We start from the raw sequence: 18,450 nt of genomic DNA, 5'->3' as shown, positions 1-18,450 counted from the left end.
ATAGAACGGCCATAATTTTACATAATTTCATGACCCAAAAAATTTTCAACCCTTTATATCAGTGGTTCTTAACCTTTTCATAGACGCGAAACCCAATTATATGTATATATTTTTCTCGCGGAACACTAACATTAAATAATTTGAAATTCGGTTTTTAGCAAGAACTTAAAATTAAAAAAAAAGGAACAATTGTTTGTTTCCGTATCTTTCCTAAGTTTCTAAATTTCAATACATTCAACACTTGGACCATATTCGCGGTACACCGGTTAAGAACCACTGGTCTAGAGACTCGTGAAGAAGTCCAAGACTACAAAAATTATCCGAAAAGTATTTATTGAAGACGCTCAGAAAAAGGGCCTCGCCAAAACGTGGTTCGAACCATTGGTTGAAAAGCCATAAAAGTGGATGACTAAATTAGTTTGATTAACGATTGAAATTGAACTAATTTGGTGATTAAAATTAAAGTTCAATTTAATTCTCAGATATAATCATAATTTTTTTAGTTTGATTAAATTAGTTTGATTAACGATTAAATCTGAAATTTAATTGATTAAATAATTGTCATATGATTAAAATTACGATTAAATTCTGATTAAAATTAAAAATAAATTTAATCAATTAAAAAATTTAATCAATTAAATTTAGAATTTAATTGTTTTTTTAATCAGTGCCCAACTCTGCAACGCAGGCTATCTTTAAAGCTCAATATTTTGAGTAGTAATATTTCGCTTTGTACTGCTTAGATCTCTACTAAAACATGGCTACTGCATACCACTTTCAACTCTTCTAACATTTTTATCTGAGGGCCTGCTTAGAGCCAAATAAAATAAATCTTTTATTTCATTTATTTTTTAGGAAAGAAGTTTAACGTGATTTGCAAGAGTTCATAGATAAAACTGTAGGTAATACGTATTCATTCGATGTAGAACCGAACGTTTATTAATTAAGATGTATTGGGGAAGTAAAAGCCAGTCAACTAAATTATCATTACTGCTGTTATTGCTGGTCGTGTGAGTGTATTTCCTTTAAAAAAAAGTTTTTTCTTCCCTTCATAAATAGATATGAGGAAAAGTATTAAAAAAATTAATATACAATGCAGTAGGATGAACTTTGTTTAATGAGGTATCATTAGAGAGCCGAAGAAGAGCTAGAGGCTCGAGGACAATTACATTAATTTGGGAGAGCTTATAAAAAAAAAAGACTATGCGGGAGGAGGGACGCAGGTGAACATCTGGGAGAATGCCGGCGGACAGGTAGATACTCCCAGATAAGGGCACATCCTCTGGGGGGCTGTCTGCATATCTACTACATAACAATTAGTCCTGTGGGAAACAGTCACGGTAGGCCAGTTTCTAGGCTGATTCACTCCAGCTTTCTTATCGCGGGTTGAAAACACCGGAAGTTGAGAACCCTCCCCTAGGCTGGTTCATTTTAAAGGAACTCTTCACATGCTGCTGCCCTAAAGTACCCTGCCTGAAAAAAAAGAAGCAAAAAGCGAAATTGAAAAGGAAATACCTTTATATGGATCTGAAGTGTACGATGCTTAAACTAAATCGTTAGAGGAACTTTTTTTTGAGACGATCTCGAAAATAGAATAATTTACCCAAATAAAGCAGGACTTGCGGTTAGCTGACTATGCTGAAACCATTCAGTACCAAAAGAAAGAACCAAGATGTGAGCTTTCTGTCACTCGCTTTTTGGGAAATTCTAAATTGCCAAGAAGTGCCCTGCTAGATATCCACTTTTCAGATTCTCTAGTCGCTACCATGAACACACGCCACTATCTCCGAATGCATCACTTCCTGTAGAACATAACAACACTTCCTCTTAATAGGAACGAACAAATTAACAAATGCACCGTAACGGGGCCACACAACATTTAAAAACAAAAAACAAATGTCACAGAAAAAAATGGAAGCCCTAAGTAAACAAAAATATTTGAATTTCTACATTTCAGAATAAAGGTGCGTTTAGAATAAAAGTAAGGTAAAAAGTAAATATAATGAAAACAATTTAAGAAAAACAAACACTATTGTCTTGATTTGGAAGACAAGAGTAGACAAAAAGTTGTGCCCCCAGGGCGTGTGGACATTGTCTTTGAAATGCATTGTAAGACCAAGTTGGAAGACAATGCGCTAATGAGTTCTGACAGCTGGTGCAAAGTGGAACCTCTTCGACAAAGAGAGAGAGAGAGTCAAGTGTCATTGCCGGCATTTTACCAGTGTCAAGTGTCGGCAGGTGCGATACTTGTAACAGTAGACCACCTTCTTCTACTTGCTACCGGGCGCTCTCATTAAAGCCTTCACTGCGCATGTCTCTACTCGCTTACACATAGTCCCGCTCTAAAAGAACTAAAATGGGAATTGCAAAAAGAAGAAGAAGCAAATCCTCCAGGATAAAACACCTCTTGACCATCATTAGCCCTCCAGTCTGCCTCCCATTTTTGTTTGAGCAGTGGGAGGAACTTCTTGCTTAATTCAAGATCACGTACCAAGGACGGTTTGACAGATGGATGCCTGTCAACCTCACTATGTGACTGTGAGTTGGTGCTGCCCTAACAGATATCTCCCCTTTTCTCCTCGTTGAATTAGCCTTCGTAAAACTAAATAGAAAACTACTAAGATGACCTTGTAAAGTGACCCGTCCGTCCATCACGTTACACGGCTGTCAAAGAGATAAGTGACGCCTGAGCAACGTGACCACAAACAAAGTGCGATAAAGCACGATGATGTGCAGGCTTATCACACACCTTCGGCTGAATATTATTGCAATTACTTGTTTTCAATGCAAAGCTAAACGCAAACTGAATGGAGGACAAAGTTTAGGACAAAACCAAAGTTCAGCTTTAATGAGTTGACGACATATTCTTCTTTCTCTTAGCACTGGCAACATCCGTTTGGAGGGACCTCTGCGCCGGAAATGGGGTTTCAGAAAATATGGCCAGTGAAAAAGTAAGAGTGAAGCTAAGCCGCATCTTGGAGATTTTTCCTGGATGTCCCTTAAACTCCTCACGCTCCTTGCCTACAAAGCGGATCTGAAGCTTTTCTTGAAATATCTTTCTAGGAAAATTCATTAACAGGTGATTTTTGACTAACGTGTCAGTTTAGTGAAATATACAGGTCTGCCACCTTTGAGTGAATTTTAGTGGGCAATAAAAGGATTCATTAAAAGTTACAGTTTTTAAGAGAGATACGTTCATAGCAGGAATAAGCGCTTTAGTAACATGCAATGGTTCTTCCCGAAGGAGCTCCGCCAAAAAAAATCCTGGCAGAAAGTTGAAAAAATAAAAGTGGTGGGCTTTTCATGAGTGAAAAACGTGGAAAATACTAGACTAGATTTAGATTTACACAGCGGGACGGGACCCACGCCCCACGGCACCGCAGCCACCAAGAGGCTTATTGTGTCTTCCCAGTTCCTTCTGCGCTACTATCTCCTCTGGTCTCAAGGTACCAAAGATTTCGTAGCGCAGTCTCTCGATTGCAAAGCAATCGAATAACAGGTGAGAGGCCGTTTCTTCCTCTTCCTGGCACAATCTGCACAATGGTTCCGAGCTAATAAGCCCCACCTTGTACTTCAGGTGCTTCCTGAACTTTCCGTGCCCTGTGAATAGGCCTGTAATTAGAGTGACCTGATTTCTGCCCAAACCTAGAGTCACTTACAAAGTACTAAATAACGCGTTGGTACCATTTTTGGGACAAAATTGTAAAAGAGAGAAAATGGCAACAGAGTAAAGTCGTACGCACAGTTCTGGCAAAACTCTTGGTGAAGAAAGCTTTCAAATTTTGAACGTTCTGCAACTTCTCATTTATGGAGATATACCATCCAAAATGAGCACAAAGACCATGGGCTAAAAAACATTTTGTTTCACTTACACAGGGCACAAAAAAAAAGCACTGACAGATCGCCATACTTCTTCTAACGAACAGGAAGAGAACAGTTGTAAGATAAAACTTGTGCGGACTTTGTTTTGAACGAGTTTTTTCTCGAGTAAATTACACCTACTCACACAGTTTGGTGCCGAAAGAAAAGATAAACATGTTCTCGCTACACTCTGTCATTAAAAATTGTTATCTCAACTGAGGGGGAACATAAATCTGTTTTTTTTGTGGTTGTTTGTTTAATGTTGAGTTGCCTAGCAACACGGCTAGTGGCAACAAAATGGGGGAAAAAAACATTGAATGTAAAGAAGTTTGAATTGAGAATTTGAGTGAAGGGGCGCGAGCTTGGAGACATAACACACTAGAGCGCACGGCAGTCGGTGCTATATGTCCCGTGTTTAAGGTTAACTTCACCCCAACTAAATATGGACCAGTAAGAGAATCTGGGGTGAACTCTTAAACGACTATCTCTCACTGAAACTCCCAACTTACTGCAACTTTTTTAAATTAAAAATCTTTTCAGAAAAATGGAACTTGCAGTAGAGATTTTCATCTGCAAGATAATGGCGTCTTAGAACAGAAGTTTCTTAACACGAAACAAAACGTTGATCTTCCCACCTCATCAGTGCACAAACATGAATACAGAATATTTTCCAGAAATTACGTAGTATTGCGGAAACCCAGACCTCCAACAGACATTTTCCGAAAAAAAAAAACGTGATATCGAAAATGATCGCCATACTTCCTCTTCCCATGTAACAAGAGAAAGAAATACAAAAAAAATGTTAAAAAAAGGATACAAAAAAAATTGCAGAGGTAAAAATACATGAGGGTTTAATAAAAAAAAAGGCTGAAGATGATTGAAGAAACAGTGAATTAGATCAGTACGGCCGTGATGGTTTATATACAGCTGAGAGCAGCACAGCTGGTCATGCTCGGTCATGGTGATGTCAGTGCCTGGGTAGAGGAGTTAGGTTGGCAGCCCTTCAAACTCCTACAATGGCCCCCCGTTCTTACAGCTGTCCGTTATTTCTTACAAATTTACCTGCCTGATCGCCCAAAAACCTTACTATCTTATACAATGAATTCTGTCTGAGTTATGGGAGAATTTTTTTTTTTTCTTTCTTTCTTTCTGTAGTAGGAGAAGGAAGCTATCATATTTTGGAAAAGTATTTCTCTTCGGAGACTCTGCAATCTTCTGATCATGGAGATCTCCTAGTCAGTAATTAAAAGCAATTCGATCTCCGTACAGAGTGACGTGGTTCAAAATATATTGAAAGAAACCTGAAATCTTTTGATTAGATTATAACCAAGGCAGATAGTACCCCAAGGCTCTGCAAGCCAAAAAATGGCTTATTGTTGCCTCCCTGGAGGTAGTTTTACAAGTTTTATGGATTTTCCAGCAATCAAGCCAAGATCTCATGCTAACAGGATTGTAGGGGCTGTTCCCTTCTCTTCCTGGACAATGCTTATGTTCAAGGTTATACTCTTGGTCACTCTTTGGATTTCTTTTAAATTAATTTTTTAGGGTCCTTTTTACCCTTCACCATAAATGAACTGCGACTTTCTTCCTACAATGGAGATTTTACATCCGGACAAGATCAAACAAGTTAGTGAAGCGGAAGAAACGTATGATGTCAACAAGCTATAATCTATAAATATATTTGTTACAAAAAAAAAAGCAATGCGTGGGAATTAGCGTGATGAAATGAAATGTGCGCCACGCGAGGTGCATACTGATTGGCTGCACATGTCTGTCCAACAGCCATTGTCAATGGTCTAAGAAAAAAAAGCTCCTCCAATAAGAATTAGATTCCTGCGAGCAGTGTCGTGCAGATGGACATATATATAATAAATGGCAGAATTAGAATTTCTAAACAGCTGAAATGATAAACTATCGCGTCTGACTGACAGCGAGGTGCGAACTCTGCCGACCGGATTCAAACAACAAACATACCCACGGACACAATAACCACCGCCAGTGATGTAGATTTTATTTATAAATGTATTCTTGCCGGACGCAACAATGTCTTGCAGCAGTCAAGGTGTATATCATAAACGGGCTGTCTGTCTGTGGTTTTGCAAGGTTTTTACGGCTGTAACGATCTGTCTGCTCTGTGCCATATTTCTCTCACTGTGGCAGCCATAAATACCATGTTTAGAAACTATCTCAGTTCAGGTCGAGAACCTTTTACCTGCACACGTTGATATTTTTACATTCTCTTACAACTGATAACAGGAGGTATAGTGATCGGGTCAAATTGTAAAATAAGAGAGAAAGTATTTTGACTATCCCTTCATTAAGCAAGGAAAGAAAAGGAAAATCTGTAAAAATGTGGAAAATATAATCCTCAAAAAGGTACATCCGGTGGAGGGATTTCGATCGTTAAGTTACTGTCTCAAAATATCACCTTCACTCTTCGGCGCATTACTCTTCCTCCAGTCATCTATAACCTAACACCTCTACCAGTAGTGAACGTTGCCTTGGGCTTTACTTAGACCCAAGTCTTTCTTGGAACCCCCTCACTAGACTTAAAAGAACAGAACTGAACAGACGCTATCGACTACGAGACTCTTAGACGACAGATCAAAACTCTCTTTGGAAAACAAAAAGACTGATTTATACTTCTATTTTGAAGCCCATCTGGGCGTATGGAATAGAGAGCTGTGGGGTTCAACCAAACGCTCCAATTTCTAATAGATTCAATCTCTACAATCAAAAATACTTCGAACTATTGTACACGCTCCTTTTTATATCTCCAACCTGACTATACACACTGACCTTAACATTCCTTTTGTCGCACAAGTCCCTGAAAACACGATACAGAAAACCCCACTTCAGCCTGCAATCTCATATAAATCCTCTAGCTAAAAATCTTTCTTCTAGAACTCTTCCTGACAATCCGGACAAGACGTCTTAAAAGACAATGGCCTCGTGATCTCCTCTCAAGTGAAGAGAGCGACTAATAGCCTAATTTTTTGGAGTGTTACCACTGGGTAACTTCTCCACTCGTATACCTCTGTAATTCATAGTTCTGTTGTCAGATCACAGTTACTTATAGCGCCAACGCGCTGATTGTAGCAAAAATAAACGCCAAAAAAAAAAGTTACAGTCAAGCCCTTCGTGATTTTCAATCAAAATATTAAAGTTTAACCTTCTGCAATATTGTAAACATACGCAAACGCGGACCCTTCAGTAAAAATCACTTTTTCGCTTTCTTGGGCCGGATATTTCTATGAAAACTTTATGATTGCAATACTTCACTTACCTAGAAATCATCAGTAATCATCCAAAGACTTAACTCCATTAGAATGATGGTTATAATACGATGGCCTAATTTAAACCAAAAACAGAATCACTTTTTTTTTTTACGTACACAGAGAAAGTAAACAAGAAGAGAATTCATGTCTAACCATGACCCAATTAAAGCTAAATGATTAATTGGCGCCAATTAAAACTGAGCAAAGTGATTAATATTAGATATGAGTTCTAGGTTGAAGGGTCGCGGGCTAACTAAATATTATCTGCCATTAGCTAACAACTGAGTGCCCATTACAAACCATTTTAATGCAAGTATTACTTATAAATGATTACGCGCCAGGTTAGAATGGCGGTAACCATGGCAACCATGGACATTCACATAGAACCCGCTAATTAGCAAACAGCAGGCTGACCAACCCAACAGCCACAATTCTCCCTCCATTAACCACACACACGAAGAACAAATAATTATATTGATTAAATAAAACAGCTGATTGAAGTTGCGTGGAACATTCATTAATTTAACCTTGAATTTATTTCTCGATTCGCTTTTTAAAGATGGTTATTATTTATTTGGGGGGGCGCGAGTTATTTATTTACTCGCCCAGAGAGAAATATGAGTTCAAAGCTCCTCCAGAGAACCACACTGAACAAGAACCTGGTTTTAATGGGATGTAAATAAAAACACCAATCTGATGTACCAATCGCATACGACTTTTCCCGATTACTACTGTAAAATCGATAGCGTGCTGTGGAAATTTAACTTGACCAAAATCTTATTTCCCGTCATCTGATGGGAACGGTGCTCAGAGAGAGAGAGAGAGTGAGAGAGAGAGAGAGAGAGAGAGAGAGAGAGAAACTCAGAGTGTCGTCCCGGAATTGAATGACAAGAACCCCATGAAAATCACTGAATTAATTAAGCATCTATTTAAACACAATTAGCGAGGCTACAAGCCAGCTGATTATCAAGCAGCCAATAATATGAAACTGCTTGATGTGACGTAAGAGACTCAGTCAAGGTGAACAGCATCATCCGGTAGGCCCAATTTCCGGGTTATTACCGTCGCCATAGTGATATGTGCACATCTATAATCTCTATTACCATTATTTACATATTTACAGGGTGTAAAAAAAATAAAAAACAATGTTAGCCAACTACTAATTACTATCAAGAGTGCAATATAAACTAATGAACCACTGTCGGGCTCTAATAAACGCCTTCATTTGCACAAATTGTGCAACTCTCGATTCAATGAGCTGGAAACATTAGGCTTATAATTACGCGCTATTATTCTGCGCGTTAAGGCGTAGCTTAAAGGAGTGGCAGATTGGCATGTCAATCGTCTGACATTATGACAGATGGCTGGCAGTTTTGGTCATGCCATCACGGATATCTGTCTAGGAATGGGCTAGTTGAGCAAACTTCTTAGACCAGTTCCTCTTTCTACCCATTTTCGAGGATTTTGTTTCGAATTTCGAATTTAAGAAACATAGATTTGTAAACCCGTACATTATACTAGAATGGCATGTTAGAAGTAAACAACTCCAGTTCCAAAATTGTTAAATTTACATTTATTTGCAATGAAGTTCATATATAAATTCATTTTTGTCTTATTTCAATTCTAATTAATCAAAGTAATTTGATAACGTAAACTTGTTTGAAATCTGCGATCTATGTGTTCATTTCTAGAGATTGGACAAAAATTTAACGGTAATAACTTTTATTATAAATATTCCAAGATGATATGTAAATTAGATCTGGAAAAACTGTAACCCAGAGGTGAGCAACCGTGAGAAATCTCTCATCGGCCGGACGTGTAGCCGAGCTTGTCTTCATGGCGAGGTTCATCGCATTCATCACCAGTTTAATAATTCCTTTCGCACAGTAGTTTTTATATTTTAATTTTCCCCTGTTAATCAAGGGGGCCCCCTCCATTAAAGCAAGACTATAAAAACTGTCCATTTAATTTCAGAATGTTTCCCACGGCCATACTCTTTCCTTTAACACCGTTCACGGCGAAGAATGCAGGAAGGAAGCAGGAGCCGAGCAACAAGTTTTAGGAAATAATAAATAATAAAGAAATACGACCAGTCTGTGAAAGGAAATGACCATCATTTTTCTCATTATGCCCAGTGCTGGCTAGATAAACTAGCACCGGAAATAGCGGTGGGTGATAAAGGATATAATTTTCTGCGTGATTTATTCTATTTGTTGACTTATTGCGTCCTCTTTGGAGTTAGCGGGTTGGGGATTGGAGGGGAATGGTTCGAGAATCAAACTGTGGATGGTTGCTCTAGGGTCAGGTTGGCGTGCTGAGAAGTTGGCGACTTCTAGCGGACGATCTGAGAGCTTTGCACTACTGGCTTTTGATCCTGCGGAGTAGGTGAACGTTTCGACCAAAACTGAAGAAGATTACACAGCTGCAGCGAACATGGACAACTTTAAAGGGTTTGCCGATTAAAGACAGTTTTGCTCCCTTTCTAGCCCCTTAGAGACTGCTGCGCTGCTAATGAGCGTCGGACAATCGGTCCTGTTTACACTACAGGACCGTAAACACCAATTTTTTTCGAAATCTGAGGACTTAAAATTGAGCTTTTTTGTTAAAAGTTCAAGTTGGATGCAATACTTCCTGCATTAGAGAAAGTAAGAAATTAAAACGAATGACCTTGAAAATGAGGCCTTTAGAGTGAAACGGATCGCTTTAATTAAATAACGATTAAGGAAAAAACAAAACAACAGAAGTGGTTACTAGTTACTGAAGAGCTAATAGGCCGGAGGAGGACCAAGGAGAGGGGATCGTGGCGGCTGGCACACACCTGGTCGTCCCGGTTCTGATGATGACGATCAACCAGCGTGCAGAGAAAAAGAAGGATGTGGTTAAAGAAATGAAGGAATAGAAAGTGAACTCACGACCAAGGAAATTTGGACGGAGGAAGAAAGTACAAGAGTTGGTCTGTGAGGAACTTGGAGGGCAGAAGTGGGAGATCCGTCCGGCCGGGATGCTGCGACTTGTCCAGGTCAAGGGCTTTCACAAGTCTTCATGAAGCTCTTTAGTTTTAGAAGAGTCTTTATCCCCTCCACACACAGACCTCTAAACTTTGAAACAAAACCAAAACTCTAAACATGCTGGCCTACATTCTTATTTTTACTATTTTCTTCGGGAACTGTCTCATTACGAAGGCCTGGCGGGTATAACCTAGTCTGTCATGTTGTCAGTACATCATTTCAACTTTCAACTCCACCAACCTCTTCTTACACTTCCACCGTCAAGTCTGTCTTCATTACCGAACCCTGGGCTCTGACAGTAGTTCACATTTAAAATTCACTTCCGATAGACGCATTTCCTGCTAAACCTCCAAATATGAAGTGATAATAATACTGTGGCTCCTTGTTTTTCAGATATTATTTCAACTCATTTTCTCTTTTTTGAAAATTTAACACGATAGCAATAGTTTTCTTACTAGAAGAAGGTAAAAATATTTTATTGAGAGCTGTTATCTCCAAGGCAAGAAATATTTGTCACGTATTGAAACGTAAAATCACAGTATCATGGAACTTTCACAATACGTACCAAAGAAAGGCAAAGAAATAATAAATGCTAGTTTATTGTAACAATGGTTTCAACAATAAGGAACATTATAATACAGTCAAACCGCTGAACGGCGGAAACGGCAATAATGTGGACTTTAAAGGAAACCGACCGAATAATATTCAGCGCAAATAATGTACACTACCATCTTTTCAGTACGCACAATAGGCCGACATTCCTCACAAATCTATCTCTTACAACACTACAATCTACTAGATAGGTTCTTTACAGGTTATCTCGCTCTAAATCGGCTATATCTATCATTTGTGTACAGGTTACAAAGCTAAATATCTTGACCAACTGTTTATTTAAGAAAAACATACCAGAAAGGTTTGAATAAACTTAAGGTTATGTTCGGTAAACAGCTACGGAAAGGTAACTCTAGACACTGTTATTTATTTCACTCTGTTATTAGAAATGACAAGTTGCAAGTGTTACAGTTATTTATAATGTAAACATACAAAACCAAACGGGTTATTGCGCTGTTATGTTAGTTATTTAAATTGCCAAAACATAATTTTCATAAACGACGGAGAGACTACGCATGTTTGTGAGTACATCCACACATACAAGTAAGTCCTGTTTTATAATGTATTCATCTGCTAAGATGAAACTAAAAGGCAATGAATTGTGGCTTACAATGGTTGATAAGCACGATCATTACCTCATCTTTAACTTGCTCTTAAATTGCACGAAACTCTTTCGTTTGAGAGTCGAACGGAATTAGAGGACGTTTTTAGGAAAAATTATAGGAAAGGTTTGTCGTAGCTAGAAGAAAATTTGGAAAAAAAAAATATGAAAGAGTTCTAAGGACCCCAGTAATTCCTCTGACTGCTCAAAACGGAAGTTACATTAAGTCTTTCAAGACCACATAGCTGCAGCTAATCTAATCACCTTGCAGGGACCACAACTTTGACGTACAGGTATAAATTACATAATATCAGATCTGTTTAGTTTTCTTATGTTATTCCAAGCTTATCTGCTACTCTAATTGCTGTTTTAATTACCCCCATAATATTGCATAATAGCAATAAAATAAATAAATATTATAATAATATAGTGAAAGGAGTTTTGCTTGTATGCAAATGTGCATGCAGAGTTAATAGTTGCATTACTTCTGGACTGGCAATGTTTTCAGTTCCGCTGCACAAATTTTTGTGTAAAATAAAACACTTTGAGGACAGAACAGCAGGTTTCGAACCATATATTAAACCAAAATGAGACTTTAGAAGAGAAATTCACTCCCACCTTTCTGCCTGACTTTAATGAATTTCCTTGCAATGAGTGGTTTCAAATAGAAATGTGCATCTGAGTGTGCATTTACGAAGATTGCATAGATATATCGTTGCTATCAAAGAAATTTTTAATTTTTCTACGTTGATACATCTATCGCTAAAACTTCTGTTGATGGACGGACAACTTTAGATAGTTTTCTTAAAACGGCTCATTAAGTTCGTAAAATAACTATTAAGACTAGGTTTAAGTTATTTCAAGTAAATTATTTTTATGGAATTATTTTAAGCATGCTCGTTTCAAATGTTTAATATTTTAATTTTTTTAAACAAATTTTTGAAGCCTGCATAAATTTAGTAAAAATTCCAAGATCAAAGAGAATGATTAATTCATGTGAGTTTTCACACAAGATAATGATATAAAACGTTCCTATTTTACTAATTACTCCATTTTGTTTATATAAACAATCGAACAAAAGAAGTTTAAACCTGATAACAAAAAAAAAACCTGCAAAACAAAGGCAGATATAAACAAAGAACATACTATCAAATTGCAAAGAGATAATAAATATGATAAAATATTGTACAGGTTCGCCACATAATAATTACAAAACAAAACTCTTGGAAAGTTAAGGCTATCTAATCTAGTTAGCAGTGCAGTTTTATCAGCTGGTAGTTGTGTGCGACACTCTGCCTTACAGTTTTTAGTATTTTAAAAGAAAGTCAGCTGTGATTGATTACTCGTAATTACATTTCAAACTTAAGTGCAGAATAAACATTATTGAAAAATAAAAATGGATGCCCTAAACTTTCTTTCAATAGTCAGTCCCAATTTCTGGTGAAATGTGTCCAATAAAATTAAATAAATCTTTACATCTGCAATGATTATACCAAGTGTAACTTAGTTGGAAGTGTATTAGTATACCGGAAGTGAACAAAACGGCTTTATTCAAGATCTCTAGGTTTGGATTTTAACTTTCTCAGTGTACAGTGGAACCTCGCATAACGAGCACCTCGCTTAACGAGTAATTCGCATAACGAGTAAAATTGATTCTTATAGCGAGCGATGTTTCGCATAACGATAGTTTTCTAATGACATTTCGCTGACTGCGCAGTTTTCGCTGACTCATCGAAAACTGCGCATTCTTCGATTAGTCATTCCTGTTTACGCATATGCGTTTCATATTCTCCACGTATCTAATGCACTGATACAGTCGAAACCGAACTTCACCGAATGAGTGGTGTATAGGGAAAGTCCATATAGTGACATTTGTGTTTAAATATTGTAACGAAGTTGACCTGGGCAGAGAAGAAAGGCTTAGATTGTTCTAGGGGTTGAACGATCATAGTCAAGAGCTATCCACAGAGGAACTTGTTGAGTTGCAACACATTTCACAACAAGAATTGGTGGAAGAGAATTTATTAGACAAAGAGGAGAAAATATCAGAGGAACAACAATCTTCCAGCGCAATAAGAGAAATGTTGAAAGCATGGGAAACTGTTGCAACACACGTAGAAAACTATCACCCGAATAAGGCTGTGGCTATGCGATCTATAAATTTATTTAATGATAATGCTGTGTCACATTTTGAAGATATTTTGAAGCGACGGCAGAAACAAGGAACATTGGACAAATTTATAATTAAAAAGGATTAATTATGAATGTACATATTTATCTCAATTAATATATGTATGTAATTTATATTATATTACATCATATGTACATATGTATATAATTTTTTCGAAGTAAATGTTATAAAAAAAATTTTTATCAATATTTTTTTTGCATGGAACCAATTATCCCCTTTTATTTTAATTTAAATGAAAAAAATTGTTTCGCTTAACGAGTAAGGTTCTGGAACGAATTATGCTCGTTAAGCGAGGTTCGACTGTACTTAGATTATGTCATCACACTTCGTCATTTATAATATCGAAATGAATCGAGTGTATATTTCGATAATTTTATCACATTACGATGTAACGTGTTTTCGATCTCTTTTTTTATACAATAAATTGTGGGCTGAAAATTTAAAATTGCTAAAAATAATCAAAACATATAATTTCTTATATAAAATAAGACTTGATACTTTTCTCACTGAATTCCGAGTTAACTAAAAATAATAATATTAGAAATAATTTAAGCGAGTTTCACTCTTGCCGAAATGTCAGCGCCTCCTTGATCAATCTGCGCTTTAGTAAACCAAAAAATAAAATTTATGAATATGCGTCCCCCCAAGGAGATATTCATTCCGTGACATTTTGGCACATGTGGTGCCAACTAGGTTGTGTATTTTATTGTTCTGTAGTAACTCGAGAGATCTGCGGAAATTTATTTATTTATTATTTATTTTGTTGTTTAATACATAAAAAAAAACCAGGTCAATTTTTAGGAGGGGGCTACGAAAATAAACATTATTCGACCACCCAGTATTAGTTTCATTTCGACCAATTCTACAGATGTCTTTTTCAGGAGATTCTCCACTTCTGGTGGTGTTTTTTTCTTTTTAAACTCGGGATTTATGTCATCGACTCCTCGTTAATGTTACATAAGTGATAGGCCTAGGGAGAGACAGAGAGCGGCCTCAGCCTCCTTGCTCACAAAAATGCCCTTCATAGAATTGTTTTTTTCTGAAAAAAAAAGGTTGCAAATAAAGATTCTGGGTGTTCAGAACCTTGACTGATTAGAGTAACTTTCCTCATTACAGGAAGTGGTGAGATCGTGTTGCAATCTCTGTATTGGGTTTGCACCGGAAATATGACGTCTTATCACGTCCAAAGAATAAGAAAAAAAATCATTTAACACTCTCACGGACTTCCTTGTTACCGCAATTTTCCCAATTAAATTTTCTTGAAACTAGCAATGTCCCGACACCGTTTAATATAGTGTTAGAAGCTAATGTGAGGAGGTGGTCAATCAATTTGAGTGGCAATCTTTACAATAGAATGGTGCAAATAGTAGCTTATGCCGATGATGTGGCAATACTGGCAAGGTCGCAGCAGGAGCTAAAATTAGCTTTTCTGGAGCTGGATGTGGCTGCGAAGGAATTCGGTTTAGAGGTTATTAGCGCAAAAACCAAGTCTATGGTCAATACGAGGAGAAGAAGAATATTCCGGAACCTACGGGTGGAGGTATATTCTTTTGAAGGGGTTAAAGAATTTAAATACTTGGGGGCAGTTTTAACCTCTAATAACAGTGTTAGGGGAGATCTGTGTGAGAGAATCGCTGCCGGTAATAGATGACTCTGGGCGCTGCAGCCAGTTTTCAAAAGGAAATGCTTGTCCCGAGCCATAAAGTTAAGAATATACCAGGCTACCCTGCGTCCAATCGTTACCTACCGTTCGGAAGCATGGGTATTAACCAAAGCGGACGAACAAAGGTTGTGCAGGTGGGAAAGGAAAGTATTAAGAAGGATTTTCGGACCTGTAAGGACGCAGGATAGCTATAGAATCAGGACGAATCGAGAAGTCGTTGAACTGTTCGGTGAGCCTGATATAGTAGCCACTATAAAGTCTGGTAGACTACGATGGCTGGGACATTTGCACCGAATGGAGGAGACGAGAGGTCCCAGGAAAGCTCTATATGGACACCCTGGTAGAAAAAGGGCCGAGGGGTGGGCCTCGACTAGGTTGGTTGACCGACGTGCAGGAAGATTTGGAAGCCCTCGGTCAGCAGAGATGGAGAACGTAGGCAAGAGATAGAGAGAGGTGGAGAGCTGTAGTGGCTGATGCTCGGGTCCTTCATGGACCGTTACAGCCCTTGAGTGAGTGAGTGAGTGAAACTAGCAATATGCACTGAAAATGTAGCTGACCTTATTATTATACAGGTCCAATTTTATAGAATCATTTCGGGAAATATTTCTGGAAAAACAAACAAATTATTTAAGAAGATGGGTGTATATAGTAAGTCCACTTCCTTCAAAATTTAGGATTTTGGAGTTTGTCTTTCAACACCAAATTAACTTATCTGCCCTAATATCTCTTTATTTTCGAGCCAGACAGCACACTAAAAAATATTATAAATTAACGTTTGAAGAATTAGTAGCATAACAGGAGGCCGTCAGGCGGGTGGGTGTTCCTTTTTTTTTTTTTAAGGATTTAAGGCGCATCAACATCTAAGGTTATTGGCACATCCGGAGCTTTTTTTAGTGCACTGCCGGCCTCCGGACAGTGTTCTCTCGTTACAGACAACACTATCCATCACCGGACAGTGAGCTGGAAGAAGCTCCTAGGAAGAGAAAATCTAAGGGGTCATCAGCTGGATTCGAACCCGGGACCTCCGCTAGGGAATCCAGTACGGTTAGCGTATAGCTAATCCCTTCCCCGCGAGTGTTCCTGGCCAGGGGTTTCCACACATTACGAGACACCTACACGAAGAAATAGAAACTACTAAATTCAAGTTATGCAACTGGTGCGGACTGAAAATTTATAAATGTCGTCTCTCTCTTCCTTGAATACGAAATGAAAGAGTTCGTTGTCACCCAAAAGAATAGCCTAGATAAATCTTGCGGTAGTTTTTTTTAGAAAGGCCGTGGTAACTTGATACTGCGTCATCTGGTATTCACTGCACGAACCTTCCACGTTGTCAAAATTAATTATGCACACTTTCAGTGCAGTAATCTTCCTTTGAAAGCGCAAGTGATGTGCATTATTATGCAACAATGTTGATTTTAATTTAACAAAGCTGAGATTCTCTCTGTCTTGCTAATGAACACAATGTTTAATTTACAAATGTGTTCAAGTATTGCTGACTGGGTTTATGACCGGGTCCAAAAGGTGGTAAAACTGTTTTGTCTTCTTACTTTCTGTTGCGCAACCAACCAACTTGAAGGGAATGAGGAATGAAAAATCTGATCCCTACTGATTCTAGGAGCAGAATTGTTCTGCATATAGAAACGTGGTAATCCTCAAACTGTCACCTCTTCACCAGGTTGAGAAGGAAGTAATGCTCAGATTATCTGGATGAGAGTAGAGCCACCATTATCGAACAGAACTGAACTTGAGGACAAAATATGACCATTAAAATATAAATTATTAAAACTGTCCGGTAGGACAGTTGTATAAGGGTTGATCGTCAAAAAGTGCACGAAAAAGCGTAACGTTGAAAAACACCCAACTTTGACAATTTTTTTCTCTTTTTCTATAAAAGATAAAATTCCCAAATTTTAAAGAAAATTTGGGGCAAATCCTCCTTTATAACAGTAATTTTTTCGTAATAACATAGATTTCTTAGTTTTTGAGAAAAACGATGCGAAAAATGAGCAAAAAAAACATTTTCAGAAATTGTTGGTCTTGTTCTTGTTGTTGTTGTTACCTTTTTTGTAAACTGCGTAGCGCCTAAACGCACAAACCGATTTTCATGAATGAGGTGTCATTCGATTCGGAATTTTATGTAGATGTGCCATTTGGGGGTCTCGACGCTGTACATCAAATAAGAGAGGTGTTAGCCCCATGTATGTAAGGCCCCCTCTATAACTAGTATTACCAATAACTCTGTAAATGTTAGCTCGATTTTGATAAAATTTAGTGAGAAGAAATCAAACTGTTCCCGCCAAGAGGAAGTAGCGCGGTTTTGTGAAATGTTTAGTTGACCGGAAATGTCCGAGTGTTTTCTTTTGTGTGTGTGTGAACAAAATATTGCGGAAACGCAGAAACGCCGGAAGCTCTGAAACTTTAATATTTCGATTGATTTCACTCCACTTTTCCGGCAAAAAAATCAACTTCAATTCGAAATTCTTGCCATCACCAGGAGTTAGAGTAAAAGTAAGGAAAAGAACCGCTACTAAATAGCTTTCAAAGGTGGAAAACCTGACCGACGGACAGACCGGGGGGGGGGGACATGTGCGCGTAAAGTGAAGGTCGCAAGCCCCAGCGCCACCTGGACTCTTACATTTCGATTTGCAGGCGGCCGCATGTGTGCGACTGTCTGGCCGTTATCCGGAGACTCTGCGAGGCGGCTCCACTCTGGCCCCCAACAATGCAATACTGTTTAAAAACCTGCCTGACAACTGACACAACTCAGGTATAAATATTTCTTGGGAGTCGAGAGCCCAAATTGCCTGAGAAAAGGTTAAGGTTTGACAAATGTTATGTAGCGCAAATGCGATAATGATCCTCTACGGCCAAACCGTAAAAGGGCGCTTCACTACTTCGTTTTCATTTCCTCCAAGAAATAAACATTAACCGGAAGTCTGTTACCAAATTAAGAGATTTCACTTAGTCAAAGCCAAAGTATAAAATCTTCTAATTCATTAATTACTTTAAACTACGAATATTTGAATCAAATTTAATTTTTACTAAATAGATATCGATAGAGTGAGCCTATCGATAGGCATTTCATCTAATGCTTAGTTATTTAGCATAAAAGTCATCGATTTAGGCAGTTTACGCAATATGCATAATTGTGTCCCTTTTATAAAATAATGGAGCCGACATATTTGTTAAATAATTTTACTTTTTGAAATCAACAAAATAAAATAAGAGAATGTATA

General features: G+C 37.8%; 1 protein-coding gene and 1 long non-coding RNA gene across 10 annotated transcripts in view; both read right to left on the bottom strand.

Annotated features, from left to right (window-relative positions):
* Fhos (Formin homology 2 domain containing) overlaps nt 1–18,450 on the bottom strand; it is a 138,924-nt gene that overhangs the window by 95,822 nt on the left and 24,652 nt on the right. The gene's annotated exons all lie outside the window — the stretch shown is intronic.
* LOC141450138 (uncharacterized) lies at nt 1,090–11,105 on the bottom strand. Its single transcript, XR_012455951.1, has 2 exons — nt 7,148–11,105; nt 1,090–1,473 (listed from the first exon to the last, which is right to left on the bottom strand). It is a non-coding gene; the product is annotated as an uncharacterized lncRNA (long non-coding RNA).

Source organism: Rhodnius prolixus, unplaced genomic scaffold (genome assembly GCF_049639745.1).
Source record: "Rhodnius prolixus isolate KJV_2025 unplaced genomic scaffold, Rpr scaffold_2, whole genome shotgun sequence".
Taxonomy (NCBI): Eukaryota; Metazoa; Arthropoda; class Insecta; order Hemiptera; family Reduviidae; genus Rhodnius; species Rhodnius prolixus.
Note: the sequence above shows the minus strand (reverse complement) of the source record. Positions and strands in the feature narration are given on the sequence as shown.